Here is a 5,687-nt window from a genome sequence, read left to right as displayed (position 1 = left end):
AGGGAGTTAGACTAAAGGGCCTCTGAAGGGCCTTCCAGTTCCAGGCCTGTGATCTTACGATCTTCACTCCCAAAGTAAGTGTTCGATAAATGGTTTTTGTTTGCTTATAGATGAAAGAACTGCAAATTAAAGAGGTAAGAGGACTTGACCAAGGTCACAAAGCTAATTAGCAGCAGAGCCAGGATTTAAACTGAAGTCTTTTGAATATTAATCCAGGCCTTTTCTATTGTACCGTGCAGATATTCATTTTCAAAAGAAGATTTGTAAATTTCCCAACAACAATTGGCTGGTCATCTCGCGTTCTCATCTAAACAAGAGACCAAATGAGCCCGGACTGCTATGGAAATGGCAGTTGGCATGGCAGCAATGATCAGCAAAGAATCCAGGATGGCACTAAGTGCCAAGAGCATCTGGGATTGGAGGGAGGGGTGGCAGCCTTACATGCAGATGGAACAGAAAACCACCTACACATATGGTGAGAGGGCCATCAAAGGGCTCCCTTGCTCAAAAACTTCTCACCCACCTGTTCAATCCCCTGAGCTTCTACCATTAGACACTGTCTCCTTTAGGGTAAGGAATCAAAGGCCAAATTTCTCACTCACCCATGAACACGCACTGAGCCCCTTGCCCACACTCACCAATTCTGTTCTTTGACTCAGGGCAGAAAACAGAACAGGCCTGAAAAGAGGAAGGAGCCTTAAAAGGATAGAGAGTGAGGAAAGGCCTGGAGGCCAGATCAGCTGCTGTGACCAGGACCTCCCAGACATGGGAGTGAATTAGGGAAACTTCAGCACAGCTCCTCCTACAAGGAGAAGAAAGAGAAAGAGAGGGACAAGTTCCCGAGCCTTCACAAATCAGCCCTAGGTATGCCCCAGAAACACTAGGTCCAGACTGAGAGGTGTAGGGGCGTGTGTGTGTGTGTGTGTGTGTGTGTGTGCGTGCACATGCACAGTCAAATGGGAACACAAGAATAAAGGGGGAAAAAGTCCAACAGCAAACAAGAGATGCCCAGGGAGCTGCACTTAATCATTTGTACCATTTGTATTGACTTTAGTGCCAGCTTTAAGAGCCATTTGTTAAAAGAACCAGTAGTCGTGACTCCAAGCCAGCATACACATAGCCATATGAGTGCCGAAAATCAGGGGCTTTTGCTGTTCATCTGGCTTAATTTTCCAAATTCAAATGCAATTTAAATTCAATTGGGAAATTGATTTCTCTCATCTAAACAGACTTTAAAGAGAAAAAGGAAACAAGAGAAGGAAAGAGCCAGACAGAAATAAATAAGGAGAGAGATAGGGACAGAAACAGAGAAGAAGGAGGAGGAGGAGGAAAAGAGAGAGATGGAGGGACAGAAGGACACAAAAATGGAGAGTGGGAGAGAAATAGAGAGAGAAAAGAAATAAGTTCAGAAAGAAAGAGAAAGGGAAGAGGAGAGACAAAGACAGACAGAAAGAGAGAGAGAGAAAGAGAGACAGAGAGAGAGACAGAGAGAGAGAGACAGAGAGAGAGAGAGACAGAGACAGAGAGAGACAGAGACAGAGACAGAGACAGAGAGACAGAGAGAGAGAGAGAATATTACTCAGTTTATTGATGTTCTTTCTATGTTCTACCCTGAACCGAAACCAACATTCTAGATGAGTTCTGATCAAGGAAGAAGATAGAGGAATCATTCTTCTACAGTACTTTAAACCAGAACTCTTTGTATAGTCCAGGGTCACATGAACTTTTTTAGTTTCCTCATGACACTGTTGACTCATTTTTGAGCTTATGGTGCAATCAGATCCTCAATTCTTCCCACAATCCACTGCTGAGCCATGACTACCTTATATTTTATTTGTGAAGTGGATATTTTGAACCCATATCAAAGTCTTTATATTTATCTCTTTAAATGTCATCCTATCTAATCACATCATTTCCATCTATCTAAATGTCACCTACTGGGAATAAGCGGGCCGAGAAGAGAGGAGAGTTCATCTTGTTGACGTCTGACTTGAGGATTCAGTATAGTCCATGTTCTCCAAGGTCCCAGATTAAGAGTTCTTAGCATGGCATCTGTGGATAGATTTCCGAAGGCTCTGTGAATTTGGATGGGGAATAAAAATGACATTTTAATTTTCACTATCGTCTAACCAAAATGTGGCACTTCCCATAATATTTACAAATATTATTCTTAGAAAGGCTCCATCAGCTTCACCACACTATCAATGATGCCTTTTCTTTCTTGTACAATGCTTGCTATTTTAAATACATTTTTCATTTCAATGTGACATAATAAAATAGAAAAAAAATATATATATATCCTATTAAATTCAACCTCAAAGTCCAACTCGCCAAGATCTTTTGGGATATGATGCTCTCTTACCCAATGTGTTAGCTATCCCCCTAAGCTTTTTTTTTTTCCTGTCCAGAGTCAATAAGCTAACCCAAGTCATCAATGAAAATGGCAAGCCCAAGCACAGATGCCTGCGGCACTCCATTGCCGACATCCTCCCAAGTTCACATTGAACCTTTCAAATTGTTCCAAATCTAATCATCCTACCATGTACCACACATCTCTCCCCCTCTCCACCAAAATGGCACGGTGGACTTTGTCAAAACGTTGCCAAAGGCAAGGAGAAGTCTGTTTCCAGCGGGCCCCTGATCCACCGGTCTAGGAAGTGAAAATGAGATGAGCCTGCCATGATCTGTTTTTGATAATTCCATCTGTGATTTAGGCTTCCATCTTCCTTAGCTATAGATATTACATTACAGGGGTTTCTAAGCTTCCATTTCTAAACAGCCATGGTTCTAGAGTTCTAGAAAAGAAGTGAGGGTGGGAACCCCAAAATTTCTCCCTGGAATTTCTCCCAGTGAGCCCCTCTGTAAAGCAGTCTCCAGCTGTGTTGATGTGGGGCTCCAGAGCCATCTCTTGGGATAAACCAAGTTAACCACGCTAATGCTAACAAGCACTGATGTAGAAAACATTTTAAAAGATACTGCTCTCCCCCATGGATTCCACCTCCCAACCTCTACCACGTAACACATTTTGAAGAAGATCAATAAATGTTTCTCTCCCCCCCTCTCCAAATAAGACTTTCCTCCAACGCACGGTATTTTCCTCCCTTTCTAATTGGAAACAGTGGAAGCTGAATATGTTTCTCCTTTCCAGGGGAGATACAAGGAACAGTTGTTACTTACACCTGCTGAGGGAAAGAGGAAGAAAAGCAAGAGCCAGTGAGGACTTTTTCCAGAATCCCTACCCAAATACCCCTCAACCCTTTTTCTTCCTACCTCCTCACCCTCCTCAGGGGAAGCAGTAAGCCGCCTACTCAACACCTCTCCAACCCTGCAGAGGCACTTACCTAAAGATCTAAGCCTGCAGCAGCTGTTCCATCCTTCTTTCCTAAAAACAAAGGGACATAAGTAGCAAACTGAAATGTTAAATACAAAAGAAAAAAAAAGAAGAAAAGAAAAGAAAAACGAAAAAGCCTTCTAATAATTTCTAAAACTTCTCTGTCTGTCTTCTCCCCTCCCCTCCCTCTGCTTTTCAATTATTCAGTCCATCCTGCAAGCATTTATTAAGCATCCACTTTCTCACATATGTCCATGCTCAGGCTTACAGAAAGAAGTCTTTTTTGCTAAGGTGAACCACGTGGGAGTTAGCTAATAGGAGAAGGAAATTCAAGGCCACCTAGAACCCCATTAATTTTGTCACAGATCCCTAAATTGCTCTGAGTCACTGTTCTTATATTACTGAAGTTAACATCCAGAGGATTAGGGTCAGTTGCCAAGTGAAGGACCATATTTGCATCATCTTTCCCAGGCTTCTTGGGAGTAGAAAATATTAGGAAGGGGGCACTGCAGGGCATCAACAGGACAAAAGATCTCTTTGCTTTGGGGTTATTGTTGTGCTGACTCAAGCCAACCACTCCCACTCCCAACCCCTTCCATTTTTAAATATTATTTTTAGAGACAGCTAGAGGGCGCTATAGTGGATAAAGCACTGGCTCTAGAGTCAGGAGGAACTGAGATCAAATCCAGCTTCAGACACTGAACATGTGATAACTGTATGACCCTGTACAAGTCACTTAACCCCTATGAATGGCCTCTCAAAAACAAACAAAAACTATACATTTTACAGGTAAGGAAATTGAGACCCAGATAACAGAGTCAGCATGGCTTTATCAAGGACAGATCATGCTAGACTAACCGCATTTCCTTTGTTTAACAGGGTTATTAAAGAGGAGATTTAGAAAATTATGTCAATATTGTTAACCCAAATTTTAGCAAAGCATATGACAAAATTTACGCAATTCTTGGGGGGGGCGGATGAAGAGACGTGAGTCAGATGATAAGATGATATTGGAACTGGGTGAAAGGCTGACCCCAAATATTAGTCATCAATGGGTCAGTATCAACCCAGAAGGAGGGTCTCCAATGGAGTGCTCTAATTTCAAGCTATATAGTTCATCATTTTTATTTTTATTTTATATGGATAAGAACAAAAATAGCATTTTACAGATGACACTGAGATGGAAGACTAACATCTTAGTTTGGTGGTGAAAAACATCTTGGCAAGGCAGAGTGTTGAGCTTAATCTAAGAAGATGAATTTAATAGAGATAATGATTTATACTTGAGCTTCACACGTACATGATGGGGGTTCAAAGCAAAATAATTTGTCTCAAAACTGAAGGGGCTACAACAATAAAAAGCATTTATTAAGCACTTACTGTGTGCCAAGCATTATGCTAAGCTCTGGGGATACAAAAAAGCAAATAACATGGCCCCTTTCCTTCAAGGACCCGATATTGCAAATAACTGTGGATAAGATATTCTTGCTTGTCCTTCATTCTCCAAGACAAGCATGATATCACAGAGGCGATGCCCTGACATGTAAGTGAATTGGATTTAAGTGAAGGAGGGGCGGGCAAGGCCACCTGCTTCCCTTTCCGCTCCAGAGCCATCTGAGTCCAGGGGCCAGAGATGGATCAGAACGACTGAAGATGGCCCTGGATGCAACGGGCCTTTTTTAAGGTAAGGTCTTCAAGAGGTGTCAGTCTGACTGAGGCAACACTCATTTAGTAATGAAGGATGGAAAGGGAAGGTAATCTGGAGGAGACACTAGCTGATGGAGGAGACAGGGAAAGACTTCCTGAAGAAGGTGGATTTCAGCTGAGTCTTGAAGGAAATCAGGAAAGCCAGGAAGGAGAGGTGAAGAGGGAGAGCATGAGGAACAAGCAGGAAAAAGCACCAGATGGGGAGAGGAGCACAGTGGGCATGGAGCAGGTAGGAGGCCAGTGTCACAGGATCACAGAGGATGTGGAGGTCAGAAAGGTGTAAGAAAAAGATAAGAGGAGTCAGGATTTGGGGAAGGGCTTTGAACACCAAATAGAGACTTTCATATTTGATCATGGAACCATTGAATTCTTTTATTAAATAGGGGCGTGCTAGATTTGTGCTTTGGGAAAAATAACTTTGGCCACTAAGAGAAGGATAGGTTGGAGTGGGAAGAGATTGAGTTTTGTTGCTGTGGTTGGGTCTGACTCTTGGTGACCCCATTGGGTCTTTTCTTGGTAAAGACCATTGCCATTTTCAGCTCATTCTACAGATGAGGAAACTGCCGGTTAAGTGACTTGCCCAGGGTCATACAGCTAGTATCTAAGGTAGGATTTTAATTTAGGTCTTCTTGACTCCAGGTCCAGTGCT

At 42.5% G+C, this 5,687-nt stretch overlaps 1 protein-coding gene across 1 annotated transcript in view; it reads right to left on the bottom strand.

Moving 5' to 3' along the window:
* Positions 1-1,944: 1,944 nt before the first annotated feature.
* LOC141548583 (ETS-related transcription factor Elf-4-like) overlaps positions 1,945-5,687 on the bottom strand; it is a 133,853-nt gene continuing 130,110 nt past the window's right edge. Inside the window, exons 5-6 of the mRNA XM_074277585.1 lie at positions 3,342-3,382; positions 1,945-2,075 (exon numbers count right to left, since the gene is read on the bottom strand). The gene's annotated coding sequence lies outside the window, so the exon portion shown is untranslated. The remainder of the gene's footprint in view (positions 2,076-3,341; positions 3,383-5,687) is intronic.

The sequence above is a fragment of the Sminthopsis crassicaudata genome, chromosome X (genome assembly GCF_048593235.1).
Source record: "Sminthopsis crassicaudata isolate SCR6 chromosome X, ASM4859323v1, whole genome shotgun sequence".
Classification (NCBI taxonomy): Eukaryota; Metazoa; Chordata; class Mammalia; order Dasyuromorphia; family Dasyuridae; genus Sminthopsis; species Sminthopsis crassicaudata.
This window is presented reverse-complemented; position numbering and strand designations above follow the sequence as displayed.